The sequence below is a fragment of the Sphaerodactylus townsendi genome, linkage group LG04, assembly GCF_021028975.2.
Source record: "Sphaerodactylus townsendi isolate TG3544 linkage group LG04, MPM_Stown_v2.3, whole genome shotgun sequence".
NCBI lineage: Eukaryota > Metazoa > Chordata > Lepidosauria > Squamata > Sphaerodactylidae > Sphaerodactylus > Sphaerodactylus townsendi.
The window spans coordinates 144163610-144177910 of NC_059428.1; the positions used below are offsets into that span (position 1 = coordinate 144163610).

Sequence of the window (14301 nt, forward strand, 5' to 3'; positions counted from 1 at the left end):
AAAGGGGCTTACAAACTCCTTTCCCCCCCCCCCACAACAAACACCCTGTGAGGTAGGTGGGGCTGAGAGAGCTCCGAAGAACTGTGACTAGCCCAAGGTCACCCAGCTGGTGTGTGTTGGAGTGCACAAGATAATCTGAATTCCCCAGATAAGCCTCCACAGCTCAGGCGGCAGAGCGGGGAATCAAACCAGGTTCCTTAGAGTACACCTGCTCTTAACCACTATGCCACTGCTTGGATGATGTGTGTTGCGAGGGTGTATGATTTTAAGAGTTTCTGTATGTGATTTTTATCATGTATGTTCTGAACCGTTGACTGCCTTGATGACCCTTTGTAAGGGCAGGAAAGGGGAATGAATGAATGAATGAATGAATGAATGAATGAATGAATGAATGAATGAATGAATGAATGAATGAATGAATGAATGAATGAATGAATGAATGAATGAATGAATGAATGAATGAATGAATGGGCAAAAAGGCCTGTAAACAAGCCTCAGATTAATGTATCCTCCTGCAAGATGGTACAGCAAGCCACAAGCAATCGCAAGAATGGTGCTGGTACCTGCAGCGGTCACCGAGAGAGATGGTCCTTCAGACGGTCCTGGGTCATGAAGGGGTTTATAATAGAAGGACCAGTGTCTTAAACCTAACCTGGGCTACAATCAAACTGTTTTCAAGGATCTCCTATGTGGCCAGATCTAGTGGCTCAGGACAAACGTTCTCCCCATTTCACACTAAATGAAAGTTCCTGAACTGTTTCCTAACATATTCCTCACATTTTCATTAGATAGTTCTCACAGAAACCATGCGTAATACCAGTGAGCACTACAATAGGGTGCTGTGGGGTTTCCGGGCTGTGTGGCCATGTTCTAGTAGCATTTTCTCCTGACGTTTCACCTGCATCTGTGGCTGGCATCTTCCAGCCACAGATGCATGCAAAATGTCAGGATAAAATGCTACTAGAACACGGCCACACAGTCCGGAAACCACATCCCAGTGATTCCGGCCGTGAAAGCCTTCAACAATACATCACTATGTTACTTAGGACTTCCGATATGGGTATGTGTACATTCTAGAATAATGCACAGAACATACAAATATTATACAATCAGAATAATTATGCCAAGCAGTAAACAGTGCAGAATAACAGATTTGTTTTAATTGGCATAATTTATGATAGGGCACGATAGGATTCCCCAGCACATGCAGACACCTTGGTCAGAAACCTTTTCGGGTGCCAGAAAGTGGGACGCTGGGAGAAGTTCTCAAGAGAGAACTCGGCAAACCCTTGCTAACCTCTAATTACACATAGTTCATAGAGGAAAGAAAAATAATAAAACAGTAATCCTTGACACCTCGTGAAAAATGAGCTATTAAGACAAACTGTCTCGCATAAGAAGTCACCTCTAATTTGGAACAAGAACTCGGTCCCGCATGAATGAATGGAATAATTGCATTAGTTATTTCACCTGACCTACAAGAGGTTATGTGGGTCCATTTTGAACGGGAGGACGGAGTTATAAATTTTATGCATTTGAATCAACGTGCCTCGTTTGAAGGGCTTCTTTACAGAACATTTTTAAAAATACGGAGTGTTTCTCCTAGCTTGCTGGATCTTTGGATCTTTCCTATCTTTGGCTGGATCGTGCCCTCTGATGATAGGACAGAGGCAGACGTTTTTAATACAATCTAGAAGTGCTTGGCTTAAATCCATAGTCTCATCCAGAGCAAGGCGGCTCCATAAGAAAAGTGCACTTCACTGAGTGCAACGGGGCTCATTCCTAAGTAATATGATTTCAGTCCTTAAATCTGTGCCGAAGCCAAAATTGCCAATAATATTCATGACATACGACACGGAATTGTTAAACTGAATGAGGTAAGGGTTGTTTAAAAAATGGTTCTGCGCAGCAGAAAAGCTATCAAAATAATATTTCTCCATCTTGCCAGAAAAGAGTGTTTTTAATCTTTAAAAATGTAAAAGGACTGGCGTTGTGTGGGATGAGGCTACTGGCCCCACGTCCTCCCCCCCCCCCCAAAAAAAAATATATGCCCTCCAACAAACAGTCTTTTTCCCACCTGACATTAGTCATGTTCATTGTCATAAGACAAATCCTTGGTAACGTTTAGAAAACTCCTCAGCCGTAGCAAAAGCAGAACTTGCCCTTAGCAAACTCCGATGCGTTCAATTGGCTTTTACGTCCTGCGATCGAGTCATGTTGCCTTTTCCAGTTATTAAGGATGGCAGGGGGACGTTGGGGGGGCAGCTGATGACAACATAGTCACCTCCCCAGTCTCTTTAAGCAGTGGCAGATCCACAGCAGCCAGTTCAGGGGAGGCAGAGAGAAGAACATAGCAAATGTGTTCGATAGGCTAATATTCCATTTTCAGATCCGCTTGCCTGACATTCGCCGTCTGCCACGCAATTTGAAGTACCACCTTGGGTGGAAGAGTGGCACTTCCTTGTGTTTTCTGGCCACTTTGGCACCTGGAGATGAAATTGTTTTTTCCTCCCAGAGTCATGGTTGGATCATTAGATGGTGAGCATCTCTAGTTCAGGAAGCTCCTTATGGATGGGCAGTGCCTGCCAGGCCAATGCATTGTCTTTTGCTAAGCTAATTTAAATAACCCTATATGAAGAACCTTCGGCCATTCTACATTATTATCCCTCATCATTCCACATTATTATTCTCACATACATGAGACCAAGTGTGGGAGAGCCAGCGTGGCGTAGTGGTTAAGAGCAGGTGGATTCTAATCTGGAGAACTGGGTTTGATTCCCCACTCCTCCACATGAATGGCAGAGGCTTATCTGGTGAACCAGATGTGTTTCCGCACTCCTACATTCCCACTGGGTGACCCTGGGCTAGTCACAGTTCTCTCTGAACTCTCTCAGCCCCACCTGCCTCTCAAAGTGTCTGGTGTGGAGAAAGGAAGGGAAAGGAGCTTGTAAGCCACCTTGAGTCTCCTTACCAGACAGAAAGGTGGAGTATAAATCCAAACTACTACTATGACTCCCCCCTTCCTCCTCCTCCTCCTCCTCCTCCTCCTCCTTCATGATCCAGACACAACAGGGCTCTTTTCCTACATATTTCCTGATTCTCCCCTTGTTGATTTGGACTGGCCAACCATCAGAGCCTTGCCAAACAGCGTGGCCGTGCAAGGCTTGCTTAACCCAAGGTCCAACTGCATGAGAGAATCCCTTTCATAAAGCAGTAATTATTGCAATTCAGCTGCCTTGGAATAAACCGCCAAATTGGAAACCACTTTGTTTTTGCATTAAAAAAAATTGTAAAACCAATCAACAATGGGACTTAGGTCATTATGTGCAGAAGGAGCCTGCCACTCCAAGTTATGGCCAAGTCAGCGGGAGTAAAGGGGGTCGAATGATACCAACTGCATTAAGTATCCTAATAAAAACAAAATTAAAAAACAAAACGGGCTGTAACCATAGGTTCTCGCCCCTTTTTTGCAAGATTTGCAGTTCTCAGATGCTCAAGAAGGTGATGGAACAAATGCAGGAGGGGAAGTCATTCCGCCCCAATTTGTTTCTCATGGAAGGAGGTGTGCATAGTTAACGTGAGCCTAGCTGGGCACAATACGTGAATCCAAATGAAGACATCATCCACCCACTGTGAGAGCACGTCAACTCTCCTTGATATTCATCTATCATGCGTCAGCAAAAAAAGAAAAAGTTTCAAAGGGCAACAGCGGAGTGGAACTGCTGAGCTGGAATTCAAAGATGAAGTTGATGAAATCAAACTTCAGCTCAACAGGGAGAAATTCCCACTGCACAAAGTAATTGTCTTTCTTTATGTGTTGGTTTACAGCATTTATCTTTTGCTTGGTCAGTTGGCCATTGGCGGAGAAGGGCCTGCATCCATTCTGACTGGATTCTTTCCTCTTTTTACTAAACCTTGTTGTCTTCTCCAAACCTCATGGCAAACGACTATCCTGGATTCTCAGGTCCTTTGGCCCGATTTTGCAAAAACTCTTCCCCTCCCTTCCCTCTGTACCTTCATGTCACTGAAATGACACTTCACACATCTGATGGTGTGGGATCTGTTTCATGGAACTTCATCATACTGCAGGATTCTCTGTTGTCTGACCAGGCAGAACTCTTTTCATATGAATCCTAATAAGCCCCTGGCACATAGGAAGCAAATGCTAAGTGATGTAAACACATTGGTGGGCACTGGATGGCTGAATCTAAACTCACCCCAACTCAACACACTCCCACAGTCTTCTGAGGGAGGTAGAGACCAGACAGAAGCCCCCGTCTAAGTGATAAGATCCTAAGAATCAACCATGTTGAATCAAATCTACCATAGATCCTCATCTAGTCCAGCATCCCCATTGGCCAGAAGGTCATACAAGCAGAGCATAGAGGTCAAGTCTGCTAGGAGATAGAGTTCTGAGGTGAAGGGCACAAACTGAGCTCTGGCAATGTCAGGATGGATTGCAGCAAAACAGAGTAATGCCTCCTGAGTCGGGATCATGTGCCGCTTCCCGGGTGAGGAGCAGCAGCATGACAGATAGAGCCCTAGCTCTGTAGATCAGCCTGCCTTGATGCGCCTGTCCTCTTTCCGGCTTTGATCGGGACAACTGCATGTGCCGGCTTAGTGTGTCAAAGCCGAGCGCATGCTGCAGAAGCCCGGGTGGCTCTCTTTGATTGTGCGTGGAGTGACTCATGGCTGGAGAGAGGTACCAAATGCCCGCATGTGTGGGATGGTGGATAACAGGCCTTCCTGAGTCATGTTGCCAAGAAGGATTTACGGATTGCGATGAATAATGAACTAAACCTAACAGTGGGGAATGCTGCGGCACAAAATGCCAAGGCTGTTCTAGGTTGGGTTTGCAGGCTTATTAGTAGCTGAGGGATATACTGCCTTATATACTGCAGCAGTGGTGTAGTGGCTAAGAGCAGGTGTACTCTAATCTGGAGGGACTGGGTTTGATTCCCCGCTCTGCTGCCTGAGCTGTGGAGGCTTATCTGGTGAATTCAAATTAGCCTGTACACTCCAACACATGCCAGTTGGGTGACCTTGGGCTAGTCACAGTTCATCTGAACTCTCTCAGATCCAACTACTTCACAGGGTGTTTGTTGTGGAGGGGGGGAGGAAGGGAAATGAGTTTGTAAGCTCCTTTGAGTCTCCTATAGGAGAGAAAGGGGGGATGTAAATCCAACTCTTCTTATACTACTGTGGTTGGCTTCCAGTGCTGGTATTCACAGGGCCGCTGCCTCTGAACATGGAAGTTCCATTTAGTTAACGATGTACCACCTATCCCACCACGCGTTTGTCTCTTAGGGCATTCCACCAAATGTCCCCTTCCAAACCTACTCAGCTGATTTAAATATTTTGTGATAAAGACGCCAGACCAAGAGTTGAAGGCCAAGTTCAACGTGAGATTAGTTCAGTTCTGCTCAAAGCTGCTCACGGTTGGCTTATTCTTCTCGCCCACCTGGATTAAAGTTCTGAAGAGGTCTCTTTCGTGCCGGGTTTTTGCCCCCCCCCCCCAGCCATATTCTGCCGTCAGCATCATTACCCTCGCAATTTATACAGATAATAAAAAAGACATTGCTTTGATGCTAATCCCCACCAAAATGTTGTACGTTTGTGTTAATTTTTCATCCTCGGTTTTAATTGGGGCATCTACTTTGTCACCAGGGAAATAAACACTTGAGTTCATCTATCCAAGGGCCATGTGGTTTCATTAGAATTTACATTAATTCCTCATTAGGCAACAATAATAATGTTGGGATCAATTGAGAACGGGGGAGGGGGAAGGAACATTGCCCTCAGGTGTGGATTAAGGTTTAGTTCAATTATAAGAGAGCGGAGACATAACTACTGACAATTTTTAATGAACAGTTGTAGGACTTCTTTAAAAACTGCCGGCTCAGAGAGATAGCTTGTTGATTTTCAACATCTATTCTATTTTTATTATATTTTATTACACTTCTACCCCACCCATCCCAGCCACAACAAAAATTACAGAAATTAAAACCTGATATATTAAAATTCTAATAATAAATAACTGAGGTCTAACATTTCAGACATATCACAAGAAGTGTGTGAGATGGGGATCCTAAATCCCCGAACCTAATAATTTATACCTCTCCATGTCCCAACGTAATTCCTTTTTTTCTGTTTAGATTTTTTTTTCCTGGTGGGGGAAAGAGATAGAGGGTTGCACAAAAAGGTGTCAGCTAGAAATTGGAAATTGATCCTGTAAAAGAAAATGTACAGCATATGAAGAATTTTGTATTTTCTTTGTCAGTAATAAAGGGTGAATTAAGCATGATCATACATCAGCATTTAAACCACATTCAAGAAGAATGTGGGACAGGAAATCAAGAGAGCCACAATGACAACACCTTTGATGTTTTGGAATTTGTTGGTATCTACCTGATGTCATAGCTGAAGGAATACTATTAAATCGGGCCAGCATAAGGGCCCTACACTGTGGAACATGTGCAGTGGTGGGATTAAAATAATTTAACAACCGGTTCTGCCGAAGTGGTGCAAACCTGCTGAATCCCACCACTGGACACGTGGAACAATAGATGGGATATGTGGGGCTCAGTGCTATCATCTTTCTCGTGGCCCTTGCAGATGCCACCACATAGACAATCCATATTTTATCCATCTATCCATCTATCCATCTATCCACCTATCCACCTACCTACCTACCTACCTACCTACCTACCTACCTACCTACCTACCTACCTACCTACCTACTCATCATTCTATCGGTCTATCTATTCCATTCATTCATTCATTCATCTATCTACTCCACTCTATCTATCTATCTATCTGATTTTATCTATATCTATCTATTCATTCATCTTATCTATCTATCTATCTATCTATCTATCTATCTATCTATCTATCTATCTATCTATCTATCTATCTATCTATCTATCTATCTATCTATCTATCTATCTATCTATCTATCTACCTATCTACCTATCTATCTATTGGATTTCATAGACCGCCTCATCCCCAGAGGGCTCTAGGCAGTTCACAATACAAGGTAGTGACCAATAAATAACTTAAAACACAGTTAGAAACATTTAAAATCAATGTGCAGCATAACAATTTACATGACAGCAGTCTAAAACCCATGTTGGTGGCACCCGGTCTTAAGGCTGGGAGGGGCTGGCAGCGCCCAAAGATGAAATCAATATGGGCACTGCCAGAGATACAGAGGTACAAAGATACAGAGGTACAAAGAACTGTGCTATTATCCCATTTGTAGAGAAGTTCCTGGGCTTACACAGGAAGGAAGCAGAAGCTAAGAGAAACAATTACGCAAAATAGGATGGGGGGGCAGGAATTAATATTGATAACAATGCATATGGTTCTGGGGAAAGTTTTCAACTCCCCCCCTCAAAAAAAGCTCCACTAGTTTGTCCCCAAATTTGGACCATGGACCCAAAAGGCAGTCATATCAGAGATGGCCTTGAAATACCTGTAAGATTCCATTTTTAATTAAAGTTTAAAAAATAGCATAGAGCTCTTAAATAACACAATAGAAACCTACACTCCGGATGAAGTTGTTCCAGACAGACCATGACATGATCAACTGTTTTCTAGTGAACAAAGAAGTACCAACGTCTTGAGGACCGTTAAATAACAGCAAGTTGAGGAGAGATGACCCGACCATCGAATATTTTAGTTTTCTTTCTATATCGCAGCTTGTCCACCTGCTTGAGAAAGACACCGCTCCGGAGGAGTCAAACACATTTGGTATAATATTCCCCAAAGAAGCTGTTGCATTATCACAAGAAAACTAATTAAAAATTTTAAATTAACAGTGTTATTTGAGAGGCTTGGCAAGCGAGGCAAACCTGACGTGAAAATATTCCGGCTTCCCGATTCTTGAAGTGAGGGGCCCCTGGTAACTGGTGACTGAATGTCAAACATTCGAGGACATACTTCATAGGCAAATATGAGAATCTGGGAGGCTCTCAGTTGCTGAACTCACTGGAGAAACTGAGGAGGAGGAGGAGGAGGAGGAGGAGGAGGAGGAGGAGGAGGAGGAGGAGGAAGATTAAGAGGAAGAGGAAGAGGAAGAGGAAGAGGAAGAGGAAGAGGAAGAGGAAGAAGAAGAAGAAGAAGAAGAAGAAGAAGAAGAAGAAGAAGAAGAAGAAGAAGAAGAAGAAGAAGAAGAGGAGTTGGATTTGTATCTCCCCTTTCTCTCCTGTAGGAGACTCAAAGAAGCTTACAAACTCCTTTCCCTTCCTCCCCCACAACAAACACCCTGTGAGGTAGGTGGGGCTGAGAGAGCGCAGAGGAACTGTGACTAGCCCAAGGTCACCCAGCTGGTGTGGGGGGGGAGTGTACAGGCTAATCTGAATTCCCCAGATAAGTCTCCACAGCTCAGGCGGCAGAGCGGGGAATCAAACCCGGTCCCTTCAGATTAGAGTACACCTGCTCTTAACCACTATATCGCTGCTGTAGTACATAAGGCAGTGTGTCCCTCAGCTACTAATAAGCCTGCAAATCCAACCTAGAACAGCCTTGGCATTTTGTGCCGCGGCATTCCCCACTGTTAGGTTTAGTTCATTATTCATCACAATCCGTAAATCCTTCTTGGCAACATGACTCAGGAAGGCCTGTTATCCACCATCCCACACATGCGGGCATTTGGTACCTCTCTCCAGTCATGAGTCACTCCACGCACAATCAAAGAGAGCCACCCGGGCTTCTGCAGCATGCGCTCGGCTTTGACACGCTAAGCCGGCACATGCAGTTGTCCCGATCAAAGCCGGAAAGAGGACAGGCGCATCAAGGCAGGCTGATCTACAGAGCTAGGGCTCTATCTGTCATGCTGCTGCTCCTCACCCGGGAAGCGGCGCATGATCCCGACTCAAGAGGCATTACTCTGTTTTGCTGCAATCCATCCTGACATTGCCAGAGCTCAGTTTGTGCCCTTCACATCAGAACTCCGTACCATCCGTGATTGATATTTGAAGAGCGCGCAAGCTGGCTGTATTTGTTATGCAAGCTTAATCAAGTTAATTCCTTTTGATTGGGGAAAATGCCACCTGCATGGACGGGAGAAGACAGGAAGGGGCAAGACTTTCCTTACTGGCTAAACAGCTTATAGGTTTTCAGTTCAGGTAGGGGGAAGGAAAACACAATAGAAGTTTCCAAAACAGTGCATGGTCTGGAGAAAGCAGGTAAGGAAAACCCTTTTCTCCCTCTCCCAAAACACAAGGAGAATCGATGCAAACAAAAACTGTTAGTCAAGATGGATCAATAATCTTAAGACAATACATCTGTAGCTTACGGAACTCACTGCCACTGGATAAAGATCATCAAGAGCTGCCCCCAGACAAAGGTCCTCTGCACCTTACCCCACCCAGACCCAACCCTAATATCCCATGTAAAACCACATCCTTTTCCTAGCTTCTGCCCCCACACCCTGTCCTTCTCCCTCTGCAAGCCTAAGGCCTCTTCCACACATGCAGGATAACGCACTTTCAATCCAGTTTCTCAATTGTTTGCAAGTTGATTTTGCTGTTCCGCACAGTAAAATCCAGCTGCAAAGTGCATTGAAAGTAGATTGAAAGTGCATTATTCCGCATGTGGGGAAGGGGCCTTAGTGAATTGATAGCCATTAGCTTAGTGAGGTTTACACTGGAATAGTTTCCCTCTTGATGGCTTTTATCCTTTTTACAGATTTTATTGTGAAGCGGGTTCCTGTGTAACCCATGGGGAAGCATTCGAGAGACTCTCGAAAATAGACATCCCAGCTTCTCTGCAGTGGGCTGAGGTTTTGCAGGAGATCCTCTCCCTCGAAAAATGAGACAATGCCCTCCACAGGGAGATGGCAGTGATCAATGGCAGCCCCCTTGCGCAGAGCTTTGGAGCGCATTGTCAAACTCCCCACTCATTACTGCGACGCTGCTATCACACACCGAGGAGTGCACAAATGTGGCGCTTAACAAACAGCTAGTGCTGTTAATACAGTGACTTAAAACTGTGTTTCGATACAATATAGAATCACAAGTTGGAATCACATACAGGTCATCTAGACTAAGCCTCTGCTTAATGCGGGATCAACCTAAAACTTCCCTGAAAATTTAGGGGAGGGTATCCAAGAGACCCTTTGCCACCTGCCAGTAGGACTGGCTATTGAAAGAGATACATATGGAAGTTGAGATAAATCCCCTGCCCTGGTATATTTTGAGTAAAGATTCAGGTATGGGATCACCCAGAAAGAATAGAGAATACTGGAATGTATTGATGAGTGCGGGCGGATACCTTCATTGGGGGGCAACAGAGAATACTGGAATGTATTGTTGAAGGCTTTTGTGATTGGAATCAACCGCCTGTTGTGGGTTTTCTGGGCTCTCTGCCACGATCTGGTCATTTTTGCTCCTAGCGTTTCACCAAAATCTATGGCTGGCATCTTCAAAGGCCAGATTCCCACTGAAAATTTAAGCTAGATACAACCAAGTTTCAAAAGAATCGGCACCTTTTCATCCAGGTTCCAACATCCTCACTGCAGCATGTTTCTAGTGAAGACGTGTAGGCCTGCCCCTTGGAGGAGGGGGGCTGCTGTCAGGGATGCAATTGTTAAGCTAGCAGCACCAAAATTTCAGAGTATTTTTAGGAGACCCTCCAGATGATATCATCCAGGTTTGGTGAATTTTGGTTCATGGGGGCAAAAGTTATGGGCCCTCAAATGTGTAGCCCCCATCTCCTATTAGCTCCCATTGGAAACAATGGGGGATGGGGCCACCCCTTTGGGAGTCCATAGCTTTGTCCTCCATGAACCAAACTTCACAAAACCTAGGTGGTATTAGTAGAAGACTCTGCTGATGATACCACCCAGGTTTGGTGAAGTTTGGTTCATGGGGGCCAAAGTTATGGACCCTCAAATGTGTAGCCCCCATCTCCTGTTAGCTTCCATTGGAGTGTTTTGTTTTTTTTTTTTTAAAAAGGTGCATATACAAGCAGGTCCAGGAAAATCCTGTGATAGCGGGGGGGAGGGGAGCGCCAGAAATGGGACTTATCTGTGTTCTGTGGTTCAGCAGTGGGGAGATTGCGAGGAAACCTGGATCTTTCGGGTGACTACCCCAGGACTAATCGCCAGTGGGAAGTCACCCAGAGGCATGGCACGGTGATTTGTGTTTCTCAACTGTACCATGGACAGAAACACATCTCACCATGACATGCTTCTGAAGATGCCAGCCACAGATGCAGGCAAAATATTAGAAGTAAAAACTACCAGAACATGGCCACATAGTCCGGAAAACCCACAACAGCAAGAACCGGAATGAATAAAGAAGAATCATCGCCCCATCCAGAAAAAAAAAAGCCGTCGACGAATATTGGATTACACCAGAAAGTACAAGAAGTTAACACCTGCTACCATTGAAGGGCAGGTCCTTTCCATTCTGGCTGTCCCGCTCCCGCAAATAAATCCTCAATGTGTAAAGATTATGAACCCATTTCTTTCAGCAAAATGATGTTTGAAAACTTTCCCCTTGCCCAAGATAATATTTCACTGTCTCATTTCAAGTGAACACCCAGGGGAGAAAGCAACGGGGTTTGCTTCTCCAATCCATCCTTTGCTTACTCGACAGGGAAAATGAGGCTGCAGAGCAGAGCGCCTGGGGAAATTCCTTTGTGTATCATCAGCCAAGGTAGCCATGGCATTTGCTCTAAATGAAGAAGAAAAGAAGGAAGAGGAGGAGGAGTTGTTTAGATTTACATCCCACCTTTCTTTCCTGTAAGGAGACTCACGGTGGCTTACAAGCTCCTTTCCCTTCTTCTCCCCACAACAGACACCTTGTGAGGCAGGTGGGGCTCAGAGAGTTCCAAAAAACTGTCACTAGCCCAAGGTCACTCAGCAAGAATGCAGGAGCTAGTGAAATTCCATCTGGTTGAGCCAGGGAGCCAGGTTGTGGTTAGAAGTTCTGGTAGATCTTTGTTCGCTTGTTTTGCCTGCATCTGTGGCCGGCATCTTCAGAGGTGTATCACAGAGAGAAGTCTGTAACAGAGAGAAGTCTGTTGTGTAACAGACTTCTCTCTGTGATACATTTCTGAAGATGCCAGCCACAGATGCAGGCGAAACGTTAGGAACAAGATCTACCAGACCATGGCCACACAGCCTGGAAAACCCACCACAACCAGTTGAATCCAGCCGTGAAAGCCTTTGACAATATGTGAAACCAATCCAGTTCACCAGATAAGCCTCTCACGTGGAGGAGTGGGGAACCAAACCGGGTTCTCCAGATTAGAATCCACCACTACACCATGCTGGCTCTCATGCCTAGCTTGGGATCCCCCACAAAGCCACCCCTGTGCACAGCAAACATGGACCTCTCCGTAAAGTTCCTGGTCACATATTAAGGACTTCTAGCCCAGGCTAGTGTGCTCTCCTCAGATCTTGGAAGCTAAGCAGTGTCAACCCTGCTTAGCACTTTGATGGGCGACCATCAATGAAGTCTACATAGCACAATGAAGTGCTATGTAGAGGCAGGCAATGGCCACCCAACTTGAAAACCCTCCTGAGTCGCCATGAAGTCGGCCACAACTTGACAGCACTTTCCACCACCATTGCCCGAGCTCCCCCTCACACCCCACTTTTAATGAACACACAAAAGCTGCCTCATACCAGGTCAGAATACTGACCCATCTAAGCTCAGAGCTGCCTGCTCTAATTGGTAGCCGATTCTCTCAAGGACCTCCAGCAGGGAAAGGCTTCTTTTGACATCTCTAAACCTGAGGACTTCCAATCGGAGATCAAACTAGGAATTTTTTTTTTCATGCAAAATGTCTGTCCTTCAGGCAAAAGCTATAGCAGGAAAGTCCAGACCTGGATGGAGCATAAAGTCACCCCCTTCAAAGCAGCCAGGTTCTTCAGGAGAATTGATCTTGGTCATTTGGAAATCAGCTGTAATAGTAAGAGATCTCCATGTGCCGGCAGTCATAGCACAGAAAGACAAGGCTCACATCTCACGCTAATTAAAGACTCACAAAAGGCAAACTCAAGGACAGAGAAGCTTCAGTCCCCAGAAAACAGGTGGCTGTTGAAACCTCCCAGACAGACAGAGACCTCTGGCCACAATCAGGTTACCAGCGCAGGCTTGGCTAATTCCTGGAGATTTGGGGTGATGATCAAGGAAGGGCTTCAGTTTCTCCACATTCCTAAATTACCATTTTCTCCACAGGAACTGATCTCTGTCATCTTTGGGAGAATTCCAGGTCAGCTCTGTGTTGAGAAACACCTGGGGGTTTTGGGGGGGGGGACCCTGGGGAGGGAAGAGAGCCAGTGTGGTGTAGTGATTAAGAGCAGGTACGCTCTAATCTGAAGAACCAGGTTTGATTCCCCGCTCAGCCACTTGAGCTGTGAAGGCTTATCTGGGGACCAGACAATCTGGAACCACATTAGTTTGTGCACTCCAACACATGCAAACTGGGTGACCTTGGGGTGGTCACAGTTCTTCACAGCTCCCCAGCCCCACCCACCTCACAGGATGTTTGTTGTGAGGGGGGAAGGGAAAGGAGATTGTAAGACCCTTTGAGTCTCCTTACAGGAGAGAAAGGGGGGATACAAATCCAAACCACTCCTCCTCCTCCTCCTCCTCCTCCTCCTCCTCTTCTTCTTCTTCTTCTTTCTTCTTCTTCTTCTTCTTCTTCTAATGCCACAGAGCCCCCCTCTTCAAAGCAGCATTTTTTCTCCTGGAGAGCTGATCTTGGTCATCCGGATATCGACTGTAATAGTTAGAGGTCTCAAGGTGCCAGCTGAACATTGGCATCCCACCAGAGGCTCAACAAATCTGTTCATATTTCCTACCAATTTTGAAGCAGGACTAGTAGGGAGGCAGATCCGTCACTGTTCTTTTTAGAAATGAGCTGCTCAAACTGAACAGACAGTTAGCAGGATCAAATATCCCAGCTCGCTGCCAGAGATTACTAACAATGCAGAAGAAAAACATTAAACACCCAGCCTCTTGGCATAAAAGTGAATCTACCAGGCCCCTTCCGCACATGCAGAATAACGCACTTTCAATGCACTTTCAATGCATTTTGCAGCTGGATTTGACTGTGCGGAATAGCAAAGTCCACTTGCAAACAATTGTGAAAGTGGATTGAAAGTGTATTATTCTGCATGTGCAGAAGGGACCTCAGTTCAGGCTGCAAGTGTGTGGTAGAGGGACAGTGATGAATGTTTCATCTCCCCTTGCTTGTAGAAAACCAGCCTTTCAAGAAGAAGAGTTCATTCTAGTGATATCATGCCACAGATCACCCAGTGGAGTGGAGTGGCTGGACTTTGAC

General features: G+C 45.4%; 1 protein-coding gene across 12 annotated transcripts in view; it reads right to left on the bottom strand.

Moving 5' to 3' along the window:
- RBFOX1 (RNA binding fox-1 homolog 1) overlaps nt 1-14301 on the bottom strand; it is a 1291038-nt gene that overhangs the window by 1191943 nt on the left and 84794 nt on the right. The gene's annotated exons all lie outside the window — the stretch shown is intronic.